Here is a 22,838-nt window from a genome sequence, read left to right on the forward strand (position 1 = left end):
TTCTGGCATTTGGTGAAGAGTTATTCAAAATATAAGCAGAAGTATATTTCAGAGGGGAAAAAAAAACAGACACTAATGTATTAAAAAGGCACATGTCTAGCTCTTTCTCAGAAAACAACATCGCGTTCTTCAAGTTGGTACCACCTATTAGTAAGTTTCAGGGTTTTCTCCTCATCTGAAAAGAAAACAGCTAGAAAATAAGTATCCTGGTGAAGGCTCCAGGCCATTCTCAACGTGCTTACATCTCAATATTCTGGATGTAAATTACGTTGAATAAAGTTTTCAGATAACAGAAAACACTGAAAGTTCAGAATTGAAGCAGTAATGCTTCATAGGTTTTCAATCATTAACGAACTTTACCTATCTAACCTAAAAGAGTGAAGAATCTGGGCTCACAGGTGTTAACAAGCAGTGAACAGATCTTTAAAAAAATACTTGCGTTGGAACAACAGCTACCCAGTGCTTGCTTGAAAAGTCCTCCATGGTAGAAATTAGCGCAACAAAAGATTTTTCTGGCAATCAGTTCAGTTCAGTTGTTCAGTCATGTCCAACTCTTTGCAACCCCATGAACCGCAGCACGCCAGGCCTCCCTGTCCATCACCAACTCCCGGAGTTTACAGAAACTCATGTCACCCAAACTCATGTCCATCGAGTCGGTGATGCCATCCAGGCATCTCATCCTCTGTCGTCCCCTTCTCCTCCCACTCGCAATCCCTCCCAGCATCAGGGTCTTTTCCAATGAGTCAGCTCTTCGCATGAGGTGGGCAAAGTATTGGAGTTTCAGCTTCACCATCAGTCCTTCCAATGAACACCCAGGACTGATCTCCTTTAGGATGGACTGGTTGGACCTCCTTGCAGTCCAAGGGACTCTCAAGAGTCTTCTCCAACACCACAGTTCAAAAGCATCAATTCTTCAGTGCTCAGCTTTCTTCACCAGTCCAACTCTCACATCCATACATGACCACTAGAAAAACCACAGTCTTGACTAGATAGACCTTTGTTGGCAAAAGAATGTCTCTGCTTTTTATTATGCTATCTAGGTTGGTCATAACTTTCCTTCCAAGGAGTAAGCGTCTTTTAATTTCATGGCTGCAGTCACCATCTGCAGTGATTTTGGAGCCCTGCAAAATAAAGTCTGACACTGTTTCCACCGTTTTCCCATCTATTTCCCATGAAGTGATGGGGCCAGATGCCATGATCTTAGTTTTCTGAATGTTGAGCTTTAAGCCAACTTTTTCACTCTCCTCTTTCACTTTCATCAAGAGGCTTTTTAGTTCCTCTTCACTTTCTGCCATAAGGGTGGTGTCACCAGCATATCTGAGGTTATTGATATTTCTCCCAGCAATCTTGATTCCATCTTGTGCTTCTTCCAGCCCAGTGTTTCTCATGATGTACTCTGCATAGAAGTTAAATAAGCAGGGTGACAACATACAGCCTTGTACTCCTTTTCCTATTTGGAACCAGTCTGTTGTTCCACGTCCAGTTCTAACTGTTGCTTCCTGACCTGTATATAGGTTTCTCAAGAGGCAGGTCAAGTGGTCTGGTATTCCCATCTCTTTCAGAATTTTCCACAGTTTATTGTGATCCACACAGTCAAAAGCTTTGGCAAAGTCAATAAAGCAGAAATAGATGTTTTTCTGGAACTCTCTTGCTTTTTCGATGATCCAGCGGATGCTGGCAATTTGATCGCTGGTTCCTCTGCCTTTTCTAAAACCAGTTTGAACATCTGGAAGTTGGAATGGGTGAATTTAACTCAGATGACCATTATATCTACTACTGTGGGCAGGAATCCCTTAGAAGAAATGGAGTAGCCATCATGGTCAACAAAAGAGTCTGAAATGCAGTACTTGGATACAATCTCAAAAATGACAGAATGACCTCTGTTCGTTTCCAAGGCAAACCATTCAGTATCACAGTAATCCAAGCCTATGCCCCAACCAGTAACACTGAAGAAGCTGAAGTTGAACGGTTCTGTGAAGACCTACAAGACCTTTTAGAACTAACACCCAAAAAGATGTCCTTTTCTGGCAATACAGGTGTTCGATTAACTGAACCAGTAAATATATCCTACTCTTCTCTAAAAGCAAAATGGAAAAGACTCAAGATAGCAACCAATTCGTACAAAGAACCATCTACGTGTATGCTATTTATAAGGCTGCTGCTGCTGCTGCTAAGTCGCTTCAGTCCTGTCCAACTCTGTGTGACCCCATAGACAGTCTCCTACCAGGCTCCTCTGTCCCTAGGATTCTCCAAGCAAGAACACTGGAGTGGGTTGCCATTTCCTTCTCCAATGCATGAAAGTGAAAAGTGAAAGTGAAGTCGCTCAGTCGTGTCTGACTCTTAGCGACCTCATGGACTGCAGCCCACCAGGCTCCTCTGTCCATGGAATTTTCCAGGCAAGAGTACTGGAGTGGGGTGCCATTGCCTTCTCCGATTTATAAGGCAAAGAAGCCTAAAAACCAGTCAACTCAGCTGCTCAAATTCTTCCAAACACAACTTTTCTGATTCTAAGCCTTCCCCAAATTATTCTCTCCAACTGAAATGCTCTGACAATCCCCTCAGCCTCTGGCCTCCTTTGGGCCTACCCTGAGGACACTCTACCCTCCCAGTGCTACAGCAACACAGAAGACTCCCTATAGCATCAATTAACTCATTCTGTCTTTTTTTATAACTATAGTCAAGACTTTCCCCTCCACGTTCCTTGAGGACTTGTATAGCACACAAAATAGCTTTCCATTTTCCATACTGCCCTGCACATTCTAGATCAAATATTTATGGAAGCTATCAGAACTGGAGGGATGTGGAGTTCTGAATCTCAACCACATCTTTATGATAAAGCAATCAATGACCACAGAGCTGAAATGGCTTCACTATTAGAGCACGTATTGATTGAGCATTCTAAGTGGCAGGCCCAGAGACGAACTAAACAGAAATTCCTGACCTCGATGAGCTCACAGTCCAATAAAAGAGACGATAACTGCAAACAATTATTAGCAAAAGGAAAAAAAATCCACACAGTGATACAGGAGATATGAATAAGGTCCTATAATAACAAAGGAGGGCACCTAACTCAGCCAGAAGGTGGGTAGTCAGAGGCCTTCTCAGCAGAACTCAGCTCATTAATAGTTAAAGAGTGAAGGGAAGTAGGTGAAAGGCAATGATTTTTTGGAATTGACACCAAAAGTACAGGCAACAAAAGCAAAAATAAACAAGGAGGACTACGGCAAACTGAAAAGCTTCTGCACAGTAAACAATCAACAAATGAAAAGGCAGCCTATGGAACAGGAAAAATGTATTTGCAAACCATGCATCTAATAAGGGGTTAATATCCAAAATATATAAGGGACTAATACAACTCAATAGCAAAGAAAAAAAAAAAAATCAACAACACACAAATAACTCGACTTTAAAAATGGGCAAAGGATCTAAATAGACATTTTTCTAAGAAGACATACAAATGGCCAATAGGTAGATGTAAAGACACTCAACATCACTAATCATCAGGGAAATGAAAATCAAAACCACAATAAGGTATCACCTTACACCTGGTAGAATGGCTATTACCAAAAAGTCAAAAGATAACAAGTATTGGTGAGAATGAGGATAAAAGGGAAGCCTTGTACACAATCCGTGGGAATGTAAATTGATAGAACCACTATGAAAAACAGTCTAGAAGTTCCTCTAAAAATTAGAAAATAGAACTACCATGTGAACCAGCCATCTCACTTTTGGGTATAAACCAAAGGAAATAAAATCATGATCTTGAAGAGATATGTGCACTCCCATGTTTTAGTTCAATCGCTCCGTCGTGTCCGACTCTTTGCGACCCCATCAACCGCAGCACGCCAGGCCTCCCTGTCCATCACCAACTCTTGGAGTTTACCCAAACTCATGTCCATTGAGTCGATGATGCCATCTAGCCACCTCATCCTCTGTCGGCCCCTTCTCTTCCCACCCTCAATCTTTCCCAGGATCAGAGTCTTTTCAAATGAGTCAGCTCTTCACATCAGGTGGCCAAAGGATTGGAGTTTCAGCTTCAGCATCAGTCCTTCCAATGAACACCCAGGACTGATCTCCTTTAGGATGGACTGGTTGGATCTCCTTGCAGTCCAAGGGACTCTCAAGAGTCTTCTCCAACACCACAGTTCAAAAGCATCAATTCTTGGGCGCTCAGCTTTCTTTACAGTCCAACTCTCACATCCATACATGACCACAGGAAACACCATAGCCTTGACTAGATGGACCTTTGTTGACAAAGTAATGTCTCCGCTTTTTAACATGCTGTTTAGGCTGGTCGTAACTTTCCTTCCAGGGAGCAAGCGTCTTTTAATTTCATGGCTACAATCACCATCTTCTGTGATTTTGGAGCCCAAAAGAATAAAGTCAGCCATTGTTTCCACTGTTTCCCTACCTATTTCCCATGAAGTGATGGGACCAGATGCCATGATCTTAGTTTTCTGAATGTTGAGCTTTAAGCCAACTTTTTCACTCTCCTCTTTCACTTTCATCAAGAGGCTCTTTAGTTCTTCTTCACTTTCTGCCATAAGGGTGGTGTCATCTGTATGTTCACTGCAGCATTTTTCACAGTCACCAAGATATGGAAATAACCTAAGTATCCATCGACAGATGAATAGATTTTAAAAATGTTACACCATGGGATTTCCCTGATGGTCCAGTGGCTAAGATTTCAAGCTCCCAATGCAGTGAGCCTGGTTTTGATTCTTGGCCAGCGAACAGAATCCCTCATGTCGCAAGTAAGAGTTCACGTGTGGCAACTAAAGATCCCACGTACCAAAACTGAGACCCAACACAGCCAAATAAATAAATTTTTTTAAATGTCACACGTGCATGTACACACACACACAGACACACATCCCACAGAGAGGAGTATTATTCAGCCTTAATAAATAAGGAAATCCTACCATTTGCAACAACATGGATGAACCTAGAGGACATTATACAGAAGGACAAATATTGCATGATCTCACGGTTATGAAATCTGAACACTGGAACTCATAGTAACAGAAAGTAAAACAGTGGTTACCAGAGGCTGGGGGGTTATCATGAGAGAAAAAGGGAGATATTGATCCAAGAGTACAAATTTTCAGTTTATAAGGTAAGTAAGTTCTGGAGAACTAGTGAACGGTGATTACAGTTAAGAGCAATGTATTGTATACTGAAATTTGCTGAGAGTAAATCTCAAGCGTTCTCAACACAAGAAAGATAAGTATGGGAGGTGATGGATAAGCTAATTAACCTGAGTATGGCGATCATTTCACAATGTATACATATATCAAAACATCACACTGTGTACCCTAAACATACACACTTTTTACTCATTAAAAATAATAATTAAAGGACTTCCCTCTTGGTCCAGTGGCTAAGAATCTGATCAAACACAGGTCTGATTCCTAGTTAGGGAACTAAGATCCCCATGCTGAGGAGCAACTAAGCCCAAGCAGCACAACTACTGAGCCCACGTCCTCTGGAGCCCAACACGCTGCAACCAAGACCTGATGCAGCCAGATAAATAAATAACTAAATATTTTTAAAATAATAAAAATTTTTATTTAAAAAAATAAAAATTAATTAAAAAAAGAGAAAGGAAAGATAAATGTAACAAGCCAAAGGAACAGCACCTAGGAAGACAAGAGAGCTGGAAAGCATGGAGCTCAGGTTTAGCTGGGCTGCACCATGAAGGATATGGGAGGGATGGGTAGAAGAGCTTGATTTGCCTCTTTTGAATAAGTGAATAAAGGAATGCATGCAGAAGGAAAATGAATATATGCTTTCTACTTGCAAAAAAAGTATACTCTATGTGAGGTAATACATACATGCTTTGGGTTTTGCATTATTGGTTAAGAGTCAATAGAGCACAGCTGGAAGTAGCACTGGATTAAGAACCAGGAAATCCAGATTCTGGTCAGTAACTTTGTTACTAGCTACAGGACTGCTCTGGGGTTGGGGTGATCCCCTGGAGGAGGAAATGGCAACCCACTCCAGTATTCTTGCCTGGAGAACATCCCACTGCTAGAAGAGCCTGGTGGGCTACAGTCCATGGGTCGACTGAGAGCTAAGCGCACACATGCATGCACATAACTGCTCTTGGGCGAAACATTAACTGCTCATCTAGAAAATAAGATGTTTCAAACAGATTTACTACTGTCTCTTCCTATCTCAAATGTCTATTTTCATGCTCAAATGGAAGAAAAACCAGATTAATACAGAAAAGATTGATGAGACAGACTTGCAGAATGATACTTTTAAAAGGAGTAAGATATCAGAACCATTGGATAAAAACTGTCCGGAGAGTCCAGGGTATATACGATCTCAAAGTATCATCCCACAGCTTACTCACTACAAGGGAGAAAGGTTGTCTACAATGTAGTATTCTTGCCAGAAAAAAAAAAAGTTTTAAACTGATTCTAATTATGAGAGGAAAAAATCAGACAAATCCAGATTGTGGAACATTCTACAGAACAACTAGCCTGGACTCCAAACATGTTAATGTCATGAAAAAAAAAAAAGGAAAGAGAACTATTTCAGATTAAAGAAAATGAAAAGAATGCTCAACAACAGTAATCATCAAAGAAATGCAAATCAAAACCACAATGAGATATTACCTCTCATCTGTCAGAATGCTGCTGCTGCTGCTAAGTCGCTTCAGTCGTGTCCGACTCTGTGTGACCCCACAGATGGCAGCCCACCAGGCTCCCCCATCCCTGACATTCTCCAGGCAAGAACGCTGGAGTGGGTTGCCATTTCCTTCTCCAATGAATGAAAGTGAAAAGTGAAAGTGAAGTCGCTCAGTCGTGTCTGACTCTTTGCGACCCCACGGACTGCAGCCTACCAGGCTCCTCCATCCATGGATTTTCCAGGCAAGAGTACTGGAGTGGGGTGCCATTGCCTTCTCCAATTTGTCAGAATGGTTATCATCAAAAAGAACACAACTAAAAAATATTGGTGAGAATGTGGAGACAAGGAAACCCTTGTGCACAGTTGATGGGAATATAAACTGGTGCAGTCACCATGGAAAACAGTATGGAGCTTTCTCAAAAAAATAAAAATAAAACTACCATATGACCCAGAAATTCCACTACTGGGTATATATTCAAAAAAAACAAAAAACACTGAATAGAAAAGATACATTCATCCCAATGTTCATGGAGGCATTATTTATAATTGCAAGGGTACAGAAGCAACCTAAGTGCCCATCAACAAAAGAGTGGATAACTATATATACATATCAGAGATCAGATCAGATCAGTCACTCAGGCGTGTCCGACTCTTTGCGACCCCACGAATTGCAGCACACCAGGCCTCCCTGTCCATCACCAACTCCCGGAGTTCACTCAGACTCACGTCCATCGAGTCAGTGATGCCATCCAGCCATCTCATCCTCTGTCATCCCCTTCTCCTCTTGCACCCAATCCCTCCCAGCATCAGAGTCTTTTCCAATGAGACAACTCTTCGCATGAGGTGGCCAAAGTACTGGAGTTTCAGCTTGAGCATCATTCCCTCCAAAGAAATCCCAGGGCTGATCTCCTTCAGAATGGACTGGTTGGATCTCCTTGCAGTCCAAGGGACTCTCAAGTGTCTTCTCCAACACCACAGTTCAAAAGCATCAATTCTTCGGTGCTCAGCTTTCTCCACAGTCCAACTCTCACATCCATACATGACCACAGGAAAAACCATAGCCTTGACTAGACAGACCTTTGTTGGCAAAGTAATGTCTCTGCTTTTGAATATGGTATCTAGGTTGGTCAGAACTTTCCTTCCAAGGAGTAAGCGTCTTTTAATTTCATGGCTGCAGTCACCATCTGCAGAAATTTTGGAGCCCAGAAAAATAAAGTCTGACACTGTTTCCCCATCTATTTCCCATGAAGTGATGGGACCGGATGCCATGATCTTCGTTTTCTGAATGTTGAGCTTTAAGCCAACTTTTTCACTCTCCACTTTCACTGTCATCAAGCGGCTTTTTAGTTCCTCTTCACTTTCTGCCGTAAGGGTGGTGTCATCTGCATACCTGAGGTTATTGATATTTCTCCTGGCAATCTTGATTCCAGCTTGTGTTTCTTCCAGTCCTTCCAGTTCTTCTTGTCTTTCTCATGATGTACTCTGCATTTAAGTTAAATAAACAGAGTGACAATATACAGCCTTGACGTACTCCTTTTCCTATTTGGAACCAGTCTGTTGTTCCATGTCCAGTTCTAACTGTTGCTTCCTGACCTGCATACAAATTTCTCAAGAGGCAGGTCAAGTGGTCTGGTATTCCCATCTCTTTCAGAATTTTCCACAGTTTATTCTGATCCACACAGTCAAAGGCTTTGGCGTAGTCAATAAAGCAGAAGTAGATGTTTCTCTCGAACTCTCTTGCTTTTCCCATGATCCAGCGGATGTTGGCAATTTGATCTCTGGTTCCTCTGCCTTTTCTAAAACCAGCTTCAACATCAGGAAATTCACAGTTCACATATTGCTGAAGCCTGGCATGGAGAATTTTGAGCATTACTTTACTAGCGTGTGAGATGAGTGCAATTGTGCAGTAGTTTGAGCATTCTTTGGCATTGCCTTTCTTTGGGATTGGAATGAAAACTGACCTTTTCCAGTCCTGTGGCCACTGCTGAGTTTTCCAAGTGTGCTGGCATATTGAGTGCGGCACTTTCACAGCATCATCTTTCAGGATTTGGAATAGCTCAACTGGAATTCCATCACCTCCACTAGCTTTGTTCATAGTGATGCTTTCTAAGGCCCACTTGACTTCACATTCCAGGATGTCTGGCTCTAGGTCAGTGATCACACCATCGTGATTATCTGGGTTGTGAAGATCTTTTTTGTACAGTTCTTCTGTGTATTCTTGCCATCTCTTCTTAATATCTTCTGCTTCTGTTAGGTCCATACCATTTCTGTCCTTTATCAAGCCCATCTTTGCATGAAATGTTCCTTTGGTATCTCTAATTTTCTTGAAGAGATCTCTAGTCTTTCCCATTCTGTTTCTTTGCTTTGATCGCTGAAGAAGGCTTTCTTATCTCTTCTTGCTATTCTTTGGAACTCTGCATTCAGATGTTTATATCTTTCCTTTTCTCCTTTGCTTTTCACTTCTCTTCTTTTCACAGCTATTTGTAAGGCCTCCCCAGACAGCCATTTTTCTTTTTTGCATTTCTTTTTCTTTTTTTTTTAGTTTTTTTTTAAATTTCATTTTATTTTTAAACTTTACATAATTGTATTAGTTTTGCCAAATATCAAAATGAATCTGCCACAGGTATACATATGTTCCCCATCCTGAACCCTCCTCCCTCCTCCCTCCCCATACTATCCCTCTGGGTTGTCCCAGTGCATTAGCCCCAAGCATCCAGTATCGTGCATCGAACCTGGAAAAGACAGCCTTCAGAATGGGAGAAAATAATAGCAAATGAAGCAACTGACAAACAACTAATCTCAAAAATATACAAGCAACTCTTACAGCTCAACTCTAGAAAAATAAATGACCCAATCAAAAAATGGGCCAAAGAACTAAATAGACATTTCTCCAAAGAAGACATACAGATAGCTAACAAACACATGAAAAGATGCTCAACATCACTCATTATCAGAGAAATGCATTTCTTTTTCTTGATCCCTGTCTCCTGTACAATGTCACGAACCTCATTCCATAGTTCATCAGGCACTCTGTCTATCAGATCTAGGCCCTTAAATCTATTTCTCACTTCCTCTGTATAATCATAAGGGATTTGATTTAGGTCATACATGAATGGTCTAGTGGTTTTCCCTACTTTCTTCAATTTAAGTCTGAATTTGGCAATAAGGAGTTCATGATCTGAGCCACAGTCAGCTCCTAGTCTTGTTGTTGCTGACTGTATAGAGCTTCTCCATCTTTGGCTGCAAAGAATATAATCAATCTGATTTCGGTGTTGACCATCTGGTGATGTCCATGTATACAGTCTTCTCTTGTGTTGTTGGAAGAGGGTGTTTGTTATGACCAGTGCATTTTCTTGGCAAAACTCTATTAGTCTTTGCCCTGCTTCAATCCGAATTCCAAGGCCAAATTTGCCTATTACTCCAGGTGTTTCTTGACTTCCTACTTTTGCATTCCAGTCCCCTATAATGAAAAGGACATCTTTTCTGGGTGTTAGTTCTAAAAGGTCTTGTAGGTCTTCATAGAACCGTTCAACTTCAGCTTCTTCAGCGTTACTGGTTGGGGCATAGACTTGGATTACTGTGATATTGAATGGTTTGCCTTGGAAACGAACAGAGATCATTCTGTCGTTTTTGAGATTGCATCCAAGTACTGCATTTCGGACTCTTTTGTTGACCATGATGGCTACTCTATTTCTTCTGACGGATTCCTGCCCACAGTAGTAGATATAATGGTCATCTGAGTTAAATTCACCCATTCCAGTCCATTTCAGTTCGCTGATTCCTAGAATGTTGACATTCACTCTTGCCATCTCTTGTTTGACCACTTCCAACTTGCCTTGATTCATGGACCTGATATTCCAGGTTCCTATGCAATATTGCTCTTTATAGCATCGGACCTTGCTTCTATCACCAGTCACATCCACAGCTGGGTATTCTTTTTGCTTTGGCTCCATCCCTTCGTTCTTTCTGGAGTTATTTCTCCACTGATCTCCAGTAGCATATTGGGCACCTACTGACCTGGGGAGTTTCTCTGTCAGTATCCTATCATTTTGCCTTTTCATACTGCTCATGGGGTTCTCAGGGCAAGAATACTGAAGTGGTTTGCCATTCCCTTCTCCAGTGGACCACATTCTGTCAGATCTCTCCACCATGACCTGCCCATATTGGGTTGCCCCACGGGCATGGCTTAGTTTCATTGAGTTAGACAAGGCTGTGGTCCTAGTGTGATTAGGCTAGTTTTCTGTGAGTATGGTTTCAGTGTGTTTGCCCTCTGATGCCCTCTTGCAACACCTACCATCTTACTTGAGTTTCTCTAACCTTGGGTGTGGGGTATCTTCACGGCTGCTCCAGCAAAGCGCAGCCATTGCTCCTTACCTTGGAGGAAAGGTATCTCCTCACAGCCACCCTTCCTGACCTTCAACGTGGGATAGCTCCTCTAGGCCCTCCTGCGCCCGCGCAGCCAAGGCTCCTTGGATGTTGGGTTGGTCCTCCCGGCCACCGCCCCTGGCCTCGGGCGTGGGGTTGCTCCTCCCAGCCGCCGCCCCTGGCCTCGGACATGGAGGCGTGGGGTTGCTCCTCCCGCCCACCACCCCTAGCATGTGTGCATATCACACATACAATGGAATACTACTCAGCCATAACAAAGAATGAAATTTTGCCATTTTTGGTAACATGAATGGACTTGGAGAGCATTATGCTAAAGTGAAATAAGCTAGACAGAGAAAAACAAATACTGTATAAAATCACTTATATGTGGAATCTAAAAAATACAACAATCTAGTGAATATAACAAAGAAGTAGACTCACAGATTCAGAGAACAAACTAGTGTTCACCAGTAGGGAGAGGGTGGCGGCGGTGGTTGTGGTTTAGTCGCTAAGTCGTGTCCAACTCTTGCGACCCCATGGACTGTAGCCCACCAGGCTCTTCTGTCCATGGGATTTCCCAGGCAAGAATACTGGAGTGGATCGCCATTTCCTTCTCCAGGGGATCTTTCCAACCCAGGAATCAAACCAGGGTCTCCTGCATTGCAGGCGGATTCTTCACCAACTGAGCCACCACGGAAGTCAGGGAAAGGTGCAATAGAAAGATGGGGGAGTGAGAGATATATACTATTTGCTGAAACACAGGCTCTAGGATATATTGTACAACATGGAGAACAGAGTTAATATTTTGTAATAACTTGTATACAAATAATAAAATACACATAAAAAATAAAGGACACCAAATAGATCAGATAATCCAATGAATATGGACCGAATATTAGACAATATGTTTGTATTGACATCAAATTTCTTGAGTGTAATAATGTTACTGTGATTATTTGGGAGAACATCATTATACTTAAAAGATCCATGATGAAGTATTTAGGAGTGAAATATCATGATATCTGCAACCTACATTCAAATGATCAAGGGTTTAGAAAAAAAACACACATATATGTACACACACAATATATATGGAAAAAGAGACAAACGTGGTATCAAAATATTAACAGTTAATAAATCTAGATGAGAGGTATACAGGAATTCATTGTACTATTATTTAAACTTTTCTGTGCTGGAATTTTTTTCAAAATAAAAAGTTGTATAAGAGGAGGATGAGTGAAAATTAGGCAGAGAAGAATAAGGTCGATCTGGAGACAGGCAGTATGACAGACACAAAAGTAGCAATTTAAAGACTGAAGAAAATTAAGAAATAGAGGGTTAATTATATAGGACATAAATGTAAGTAGTGTAAGAGTTAGAGATCAGCAGAGATTTCAGGAAAAAAAAAAACAGCATTTTAACAAGGTACTAAAGGCACAGCAGAGCTTTGATGGGCAGAACTAAGTGTCTATTAGGATAACATGAGTAGAAGTGTGCAAGCCACAGTATGTGTATGCAGAAACACATACACATGTAAACATATAGACATATGTATATATGCATATATTACATATATGCAGTTATGAGATGCCCTTTTGGACAGAAGGTACAAATATGGGTGAGAGTCAGAGCATAAAGAGTTCTGAAAACTCTAGAAGGGTTTGGATTTTATACAAGAGATACAGGGAACTCCTGGAAGTTTTTTGTATTTTCCCCTAAATAATAAAGTAATGCCTGCTTGCTTTGGGGGACAGATTATTGTCATGTGTCTGTGTTACCTGCATTCACTCAGATTCCAAATGACTTGGGGAGAGAAGAGGAGCCTCATCTAACTTCTTTGCAGTTAACACTTGATGCTTCAGGTCCTTTATTGGGCAGGGAGAGTTGGTGCAGTAATATACTATTTTTGGAAGATAAGCCTAGAGAGTTTGAAAATGTTACGTTTGGGCACAATGTTTAATTCTGGAATTCCACCTTAAAACCAGTACAGTAAATAAAATGTTCTATAGCTTAAGTGCCCACTGAAATTTATAAGGAATTCCAGAAGACACTGGAGTGTGAGCAGGTCTGTCTTTTGACCTGGGAGGCCTAGAGATCCTGCCAGATTTCCTATGAGGTGAAAACTTGTCATAATGACACTAACATATTACTTGGCCTTTTTTTTTTTTTTTTTTTTTTACCATTTTCAAGTGGATTTTCTAACTATGCAACAATGAAAGAGCAGATGCTATGAGAACCTAGATGTTGTATTAAAGAGATCCATGTCAATTTCTAACCTATTTATAAATTACAATAGAGATGACTATATGCTGCAGTAGTCGAAGCTGGAATGGAAAGAAAACAAGTATATAAGAGGCATTTTCAAAAATATCAATTAACTTTGGTAACAAGACACAGGGGGCAAAAATGTCTATGTCCTATGTCTTACAGGTTACTCAAGAACAGGAAATATACCTAAATCATTTTTGCATCCTACACAGTTCTTTTTTATTATGATACTGAATAAATGCTTATGGATTAAAAGTGAGTCAAAGAAAACTTCCTAAACATGGAAAAAGACCATGGAATATAAAAACAAAATCTTGGGGAACGCTCAATTATGGACGGAAGGAAGAAATCAGGAATTTAAAAGGAAAAAGGAAAAAGGAAACAGTCAAGAGAAACAGGAGGAGAAACAAGACTGTGAAGAGCTAAGCTGGATGTGACAAGCAGCTAAGGAGTCAAGGGAGTGAGGAAGGATAATAACTAAGACATAGGTCTGGCAATAAAGGGAGTCCTGATCAGTTTGAAGCCAGACTGTAGAGGATTGAAGATGAAAGGAGTCAAGGAAAGGGAAGCAACTACCTATTCCTTAAGAAACCTTGAGACTTCCCAGCTGGCCAGTGGTTAAGAATTCACCTTTCAATGTAGGAGACATGGGTTTGATCCCTGGCCAGGGAACTAAGATCCCACATGCAGCAGGGCAACGAGGCCCACTTGCCAGAGCTAGAGAAGCCCAGGCACCACAACCAGAGAAAGCCTGTGCACCGTAAGGAAGATCCAGCACAGAAAGAACTTTTTGTTTTTAATCTTATAGTAAAAGGAAAAAGGGAAAATAGGTAACAATTCCTTAACACACATAACTGCCAGAAATGCTTACACTGGCCTCTGCACATGCAGTGAGGCTAGGGAAGCTGTAAGGACTTACTTAACAACATTCGTCCTAGTTGGGAGCCTCAACCAACCAGGTAGGCTGAATGAACACAGGAAAGATTTTATCTGTATTATGTATGAAGAGACAGCAAATCTTCACAGTTGCTACTAACAGCTGGTTTCGTTAAGTGCCCTTAAGAGGTCAAAGAAAGTAATACCTGGAAGTGACTTGGTTTGTTGGACTTTAGTTAATGTGTGCTAAACCAGCTTTAGTCAATTAAGATTCTTTTTTCTGTTTGTTTCGTCTCACTATTAGAAGCTCTCCTCAAATATCCAGAGATGTTTAGCTGTCCATTCATATTGAAGAAGCTTATGCATAAACGCTGGCTGAAGGTTCTGTGTCAACTGATGAGTTTCAGTGTAGAGGAACCACAGATCAAATTGCCAACATCCACTGGATCATGGGAAAAGCAAGAGAGTTCCAGAAAAACATCGATTTCTGCTTTATTGACTATGCCAAAGCATTTGACTGTGTGGATCACAATAAACTGTGGAAAATTATGAAAGAGATGGGAATACCAGACCACCTGACCTGTCTCTTGAGAAATCTATATGCAGGTCAGGAAGCAACAGTTAGAACTGGACATGGAACAACAGACTGGTTCCAAATAGGAAAAGGAGTACGTCAAGGCTGTATATTGTCACCCTGCTTATTTAACTTATATGCAGAGTACATCACGAGAAATGCTGGACTGGAAGAAGCACAAGCTGGAATCAAGATTGCCGGGGAAAATATCAATAACCTCAGATATGGAGATGACACCACCCTTATGGCAGAAAGTGAAGAGGAACTAAAAAGCCTCTTGATGAAAGTGAAAGTGGAGAGTGAAAAAGTTGGCTTAAAGCTCAACATTCAAAAAATGAAGATCATGGCATCCGGTCCCATCACTTCATGGAAAATAGATGGGGAAACAGTGGAAACAGTGTCAGACTTTATTTTTTGGGGCTCCAAAATCACTGCAGATGGTGACTACAGCCATGAAATTAAAAGACGCTTACTCCTTGGAAGGAAAGTTATGACCCACCTAGATAGCATATTCAAAAGCAGAGACATTACTTTGCCAACAAAGGTCTGTCTAGACAAGGCTATGGTTTTTCCTGTGGTCATGTATGGATGTGAGAACTGGACTGTGAAGAAGGCTGAGCGCCGAAGAACTGATGCTTTTGAACTGTGGTGTTGGAGAAGACTCTTGAGAGTCCCTTGGACTGCAAGGAGATCCAACCAGTCTATTCTGAAGGAGATCAGCCCTGGGATTTCTTTGGAAGGAATGATGCTCAAGCTGAAACTCTAGTACTTTGGCCACCTAATGTGAAGAGTTGACTCATTGGAAAAGACTCTGATGCTGGGAGGGATTGGGGGAAAGAGGAGAAGGGGACAACAGAGGATGAGATGGCTGGATGGCATCACTGACTCGATGGACGTGAGTCTGAGTGAACTCCGGGAGTTGGTGATGGACAGGGAGGCCTGGCGTGCTGCGATTCGTGGGGTCGCAAAGAGGCGGACACGACTGAGCGACAGATCTTGATCTTGATGCATAAAATAGATGACCAACAAGGATAGCTGTTGATACGTAGCTCAGGGAACTATACTCAACATTATATAATAACCCACAAGGAAAATAATCTGAAAAAGAATATAACTGAATCACTGTGCTGTACACTTGAATGTTACATTATATTGTATTTTGGTAAATGTTCTTCTAGCCTTTGTGGGTAAATGCAGATACACAGGAACAAAGAAATAAAAATTTTAAAGAAAAAACTTAGCAGATGGCCCACCGAGTATGATCATAATAGTATTTTACCCAAATGATTTGCTTGCAGCAGAATCTCACTCCCTCCACCAAACAATCCCATACCCCTAAAGTATAACCACAGGAACAGGGAAAATCTCTGCTCAGTTATCAGCTCTACAGAGACCAAATTATTTCTGCCATGCCTTAAATCAAGGATGTAGACTAGTGACTATTACTCCTACCAGTGACATTACTACTACTAGTAACTACTCAAGAAACAAAACTTGAAGGAGATGAGAACACAGTCTCATTTTAGCTGTTTTTAGTGTTACCTCTAAAAACCTGCTCAAATATTTCCATCTCTTGCATGGTCTTCCCGACTGCCTCAGCCCCAAATGCCATTCTGCAGAGGCTCCATGTTGAGTCAGAACATGGTTTTTATGATTGCAGATGGGCAAATGGAAAAACTGAGGCTTTGCACACCCCCATAAAGATCAGATGATGCCCTCAATATGTCTTTGCTAATGGGAAAACATCTTCCCTGTCAGATTACCAGCCCCCACCCCCTACACAAAAAAAGAAAACAGAGCAAAGAGTTTCATTTTGTCTCTTCCGGTTACCTCGTACCTAAAAACCTTAAGGATTACATTGACAATGGCCGTATGAAATGCAGAGTGACTAAAAGTCAGGGTTTTTTCTAGTCTCTGTAAAAACGACCCAAAGAAAACCTTTGGTAAAATGGCCTGGAGAAGAAAGGCACATTTAGATAGCAACCAAACACATCTGTGCTCATCTCCTAGCCAAATCCCAAGTCTTATACAAAGTCACTCTAAACATTAAATACAGATTAACCTTTAAACTCCCAAGCTCCAGCCAGCTGTATTTTTGGTCTCTCTAAAACATTTCACACAGCCTATTTCTTTTTTACCTACATCTAATCTGAGAAAGAAATTTTATTCTTTCCTATCATCTTTGCCGAAGAATGACAATGTCAGTCATATATAGAGCTTCACTCTATATACATGAAAGTGGTAAGTAAAAATGCCTAAATTTTTTAAAGAAAAAATTAAGTCCACTACAATCAAATGACACATAGGATCAGTTCAGTTCAGTCGCTCAGTTGTGTCCGATTCTTTGCGACCCCATGAATCGCAGCATGCCAGGCTTCCCTGTCCATCACCAACTCCCAGAGTTCACTCACACTCACGTCCATTGAGTCAGTGATGCCATCCAGCCATCTCATCCTCTGTCGTCCCCTTCTCCTCCTGCCCCCAATCCCTCCCAGCATCAGAGTCTTTTCCAATGAGTCAACTCTTTGCATGAGGTGGCCGAAGTACTGGAGTTTCAGCTTGAGCATCATTCCTTCCAAAGAAATCCCAGGGCTGATCTCCTTCAGAATGGACTGGTTGGATCTCCTTGCAGTCCAAGGGACTCTCAAGAGTCTTCTCTAACACCACAGTTCAAAAGCATCAATTCTTCGGCACTCAGCCTTATTCACAGTCCAGCTCTCACATCCATACATGACCACAGGAAAAACCACAGCCTTGACTAGATGAACCTTTGTTGGCAAAGTAATGTCTCTGCTTTTGAATATGCTATCTAGGTTGGTCATAACTTTCCTTCCAAGGAGTAAGCGTCTTTTAATTTCATGGCTGCAGTCACCATCTGCAGTGGTTTTGGAGCCCAAAAAAATAAAGTCTGACACTGTTTCCACTGTTTCCCCATCTATTTCCCATGAAGTGATGGGACCAGATGCCATGATCTTCGTTTTCTGAATGTTGAGCTTTAAGCCAACTTCTTCACTCTCCACTTTCACTTTCATCAAGAGGCTTTTTAGTTCCTTTTCACTTTCTGCCATAAGGGTGGTGTCATCTGCATATCTGAGGTTATTGATATTTCTCCCGGCAATCTTGATTCCAGCTTGTGCTTCTTCCAGTCCAGCGTTTCTCATGATGTACTCTGCATATAAGTTAAATAAGCAGGGTGACAGTATACAGCCTTGACGGACTCCTTTTCCTATTTGGAACCAGTCTGTTGTTCCATGTCCAGTTCTAACTGTTGCTTCCTGACCTGCATACAGATTTCTCAAGAGGCAGGTCAGATGGTCTGGTATTCCCATCTCTTTCATAATTTTCCACAGTTTATTGTGATCCACACAGTCAAAGGCTTTGGCATAGTCAATAAAGCAGAAATAGATGTTTTTCTGGAACTCTCTTGCTTTTTCCATGATCCAGTGGATGTTGGCAATTTGATCTCTGGTTCCTCTGCCTTTTCTAAAACCAGCTTGAACATAAGGAATTTCACGGTTCACATATTGCTAAAGCCTGGCTTGGAGAATTTTAAGCATTACTTTACTAGCGTGTGAGATGAGTGCAACTGTGTGGTAGTTTGAACATTCTTTGGCATTGCCTTAATCCCCCCCAAATTCACATGTTTTTGAAAAGCACTTTCCTATTTTACCATGTGTTATGTAATAAATGAGTTCAGTAAGGCTGCAGGCTACAAGATCATTATACAAAAATAAATTATATTCTATATACTACCTATGAAATTAATAAAATGATTCCATTTACAACAGCATCAAAAAAACTTTTATTCCAAGTATTTTATTTAACAAAAAGATTGCAAATGCACTGAAAAATACAAAACACTGTTGAAAGAAATTTTAAAAGACCTAAATAAATGGGAAGATATCCCATTTCATGGGTGAAAGATTTAATATTGTTAAGACTGTAATACTCCCCAAATTGACAGATTCAATGCAATCTCTATCAAAATTTCAACTGCCTTTGCAGAAATGAAGAAGAATATCCATGAATTCATATGGAAATGCAAGGGATCGATTTCATCAAAATCATCATGAAAAAGAACAAAGTTGGATAATTCATTTGTCCCAATTTCAAAACTTACTATAAAGCTATAAGAACCAAAAGGGCATGGTACTGACATATGAAGACATGTATCAGTGGAAGAGAATTTAGAGTCCAGAAATAAACCCTCATGTTTATGGTTAATTGACTTGTGATAAGAATGCCAAGACAAGTCAATGAAGAAAGACTAGTCTTTTCAACAAACTGTGCTTGAACAATGAGATATTCACATGCAAAAGGATAAAGTTAGACTGCTATTACATACCATATACAAAAACGAACTCAAAAAGGATTAAAGACTTAAATGTAGAAGGTAACCTATGAATGTCTTTGAAGATAACATAGGCAAAAAAGTTTGTGACCTAGGACTGGACAATGGTTTCCTAGAAATGACAATAAAGACAAAGCAAAAAAAAAAAAAGGAATTGGACTTCATCAAAATTAAAACTTTCCTGTTTCAAAGGTTATTATCAAGAAAGTGAAAAGACAACCGACAGAATAGGAAAAAATATTTGCAAATTATACATCTGGTAAGAAACTTCCTGATGTTCAAGCTAGTTTTAGAAAAGGCAGAGGAACCAGAGATCAAATTGCCAAAATCCACTGGATCATGGAAAAAGCAAGAGAGTCCCAGAAAAACATCTATTTCTGCTTTATTGACTATGCCAAAGCCTTTGACTGTGTGGATCACAATAAACTGTGGAAAATTATGAAAGAGATGGGAATACCAGACCACCTGACCTGCCTCTTGAGAAATCTGTATGCAGGTCAGGAAGCAACAGTTAGAACTGGACATGGAACAACAGACTGGTTCCAAATAGGAAAAGGAGTCCGTCAAGGCTGTATACTGTCACCCTGCTTATTTAACTTATATGCAGAGTACATCATGAGAAACGCTGGACTGGAGGAAACACAAGCTGGAATCAAGATTGCCGGGAGAAATATCAATAACCTCAGATATGCAGATGACACCACCCTTATGACAGAAAGTGAAGAGGAACTGAAAAGCCTCTTGATGACAGTGAAAGTGGAGAGTGAAAAAGTTGGCTTAAAGCTCAACATTCAGAAAACGAAGATCATGGCATCCGGTCCCACCACTTCATGGGAAATAGATGGGGAAACAGTGGAAACAGTGTCAGACTTTTTTTGGGCTCCAAAATCACTGCAGATGGTGACTGCAGCCATGATATTAAAAGATGCTTACTCCTTGGAAGGAAAGTTATGACCCACCTAGATAGCATATTGAAAAGCAGAGACATTACTTTGAAAACAAAAGTCCATCTAGTCAAGGCTATGGTTTTTCCTGTGGTCATGTATGGATGTGAGAGTTGGACTGTGAAGGCTGAGCGCCCAAGAATTGATGCTTTTGAACTGTGGTGTTGGAGAAGACTCTTGAGAGTCCCTTGGACTGCAAGGAGATCCAACCAGTCCATTCTGAAGGAGATCAGCCCTGGGATTTCTTTGGAAGGAATGATGCTCAAGCTGAAACTCCAGTACTTCGGCCACCTCATGTGAAGAGCTGACTCATTGGAAAAGACTCTGATGCTGGGAGGGATTGGGGGCAGGAGGAGAAGGGGACGACAGAGGATGAGATGGCTGGATGGCATCACTGACTCGATGGACATGAGTCTGAGTGAACTCCGGGAGTTGGTGATGGACAGGGAGGCCTGGCATGCTGCGATTCATGGGGTCGCGAAGAGTCAGACACGACTGAGCGACTGAACTGAACTGAAGAAAGTAGTATATGGAATACATAAAGAACTCTTACAATTAAATAATAAAAAGACAATGCAATTTTTAAAATGGACAAAAGAGATTGGAATAGACTTTTCTCCAAAGAGGATAAACAAATGGCCAACAAGATGAAATGATGCTCAACATCATTAGACACCAGGAAAATACCAATCAAAACCACAATGAGACACCACTTCACACCTACTAGGATGGCTGTAATTAAACAATCAACAATAACAAGAGTTGGCAAGGATATGGAGAAATTGGAATGTTCATACATTCTCAGTGAGAATATAAAATGGTGCAGCCATTTTGGAAAACAGTTTAGCAGTTCCTCAGGGTTAAATATAGAGTTACCATAGACCCAGCAATTCTACTCCTAGGCATTTACCCATGAGAAGTGAAAACTTACATCCACACAAAAACACGTATACTCATATTTATAATAACCAAAAACTAGAAACAGTCTGAATGTCCATCTACTGATGGGTGAAAAAACAAAATGTGGTATATCCATAATATGGAATACTATTTGACCATAAAAATGAATGAATGAAACACTGATACATGTTACATGGATGTACCTGCATGAACCTTGAAAACATTACACTAAGTAAAAGAAACCAGACACAAAAGGCCACGTAGTGTATGATATAATTTACATGAACTGTCCAGAACAAGCAAATCCACAGAGACAGAAAGTAGATTAATGGTCTCCAGGGAAGAGGGGAATGGAGAGTGACTACTAACATGATTCTTTCTGGAGTAGAAACTGCTCTAGAAGTAGACAGTAGTGATTACTACACAACCTTGTGAATACACTAAAAACCAAGTTGTACACATAAAATGGGTGATTTTTGTGGTATGTTAATTATATCTCAATTTTTAAAAAATGTAAAGGAACCATTTGTCTCAACAGCAAAATGTTCCTAAGGAGAAATGGAATAATATGAGTTCTCCATTAGTAAAGGTCAGTTTTCCCAAGAACAGGACTCATAATGTTCTCAGCAGATTTGAATTTTTGCCAGGTATGTTATTCTGCAAAGTTAACAAAGGGATCTTTGAAAAGATGATCTATGATCACCCTATCCTAACACATCAACTATTAACTTGTCCATGTTCCCTTCCAGTCTATACACATGTATATTTTCACATATCTATAATCTATACAAAATAGTCGGTATAAATCTTCCATATTGCTACATGGCCTTTAATGACCATATGATCATTAAATGGTTGTGATTAATTGATTGTGATTAATTGACACCTATCATTTTCTTAACTCCTTTCTTCCATGTCCTATCTTAAAGTGTTAGATATATTTAAGTCATCTCTAATTTTTCACTATTTATAGGTATTTTTGCAATATACATGCAACATGAAAAGCCAACATAGCTCTTTTCTCCTCTGGAACTGTATCACTGAATTAAGATTTCCAGGGGAAAAAAATTACTAAACCCTTTGAAGGATATTTCTATGATTCCTGGTTGCCGTCCAAGTATTACAAAGTTACATTGCTATTAGCAACAAAAACTTGCTATATTAGACACTGATTATGTCAAAAGCATAAAAAATAGCGATGCTAAAAAATTTTGTCCGAGTAATTTGACATCTTCCTTTAATCTTCTAACTTTGATTATTCAAGGCTTTCCAAAATCCATGAGAATTTGTTCTATTTCTTTTAAACTTCGCTGTCTTTTTCAGTCTCTTACAGTTAAAGAGAATGAAGTTTTTTTTTAATTCAGCATTCTTACTCTAAAGAGGATAGAACATGTAATCAATTGCATTGTTTTCCTTAAAAACATATACACATGTGGCCATCTCGTAAGTAACAGCATTGGCTAGAAAAGCCTAGAATTCAATCACACACACACAAAAAACAACCTACTATGATTAGCCACTTTTCAAAGTTTCGACATCCAGGGGAATTCCAGACTCAGCACTTCCCTGTAGGGGCCCCAGTTCAATCTCTGGTCAGGGAGTTAAGATTCTGCAAGCCACACGGGCCCACCAAAAAAAAAAAATTGCAACTTCCATTAACAACTAGGTGCACACATGACCCAAGGTGTCTCTCTTGACTTGCAATCATTAGTCTAGAGAAATACCAAGACCACCACCAAAGAGTCTACAGAATCATTACATAAAAATAATGGTTAACTGAGCTCTGTGGAAAATTCTTAAAGAGATAGGAAGACCAGACCACCTTACCTGTCTCCTGAGAAACCTGTATACAAGGTCAAGAAGCAACAATTAGAACCGGACATGGAACAACTAGAAAAGGAGTTCACAATTGGGAAAGGAGTAC

General features: G+C 40.4%; 1 protein-coding gene across 2 annotated transcripts in view; it reads right to left on the minus strand.

Annotated features, from left to right (window-relative positions):
• Nucleotides 1-22,838, minus strand: part of CNNM2 (cyclin and CBS domain divalent metal cation transport mediator 2) — a 186,470-nt gene that overhangs the window by 150,533 nt on the left and 13,099 nt on the right. The window lies entirely within an intron of this gene.

The sequence above is a fragment of the Bos indicus x Bos taurus genome, chromosome 26 (genome assembly GCF_003369695.1).
Source record: "Bos indicus x Bos taurus breed Angus x Brahman F1 hybrid chromosome 26, Bos_hybrid_MaternalHap_v2.0, whole genome shotgun sequence".
In the NCBI taxonomy this organism is placed as follows: Eukaryota; Metazoa; Chordata; class Mammalia; order Artiodactyla; family Bovidae; genus Bos; species Bos indicus x Bos taurus.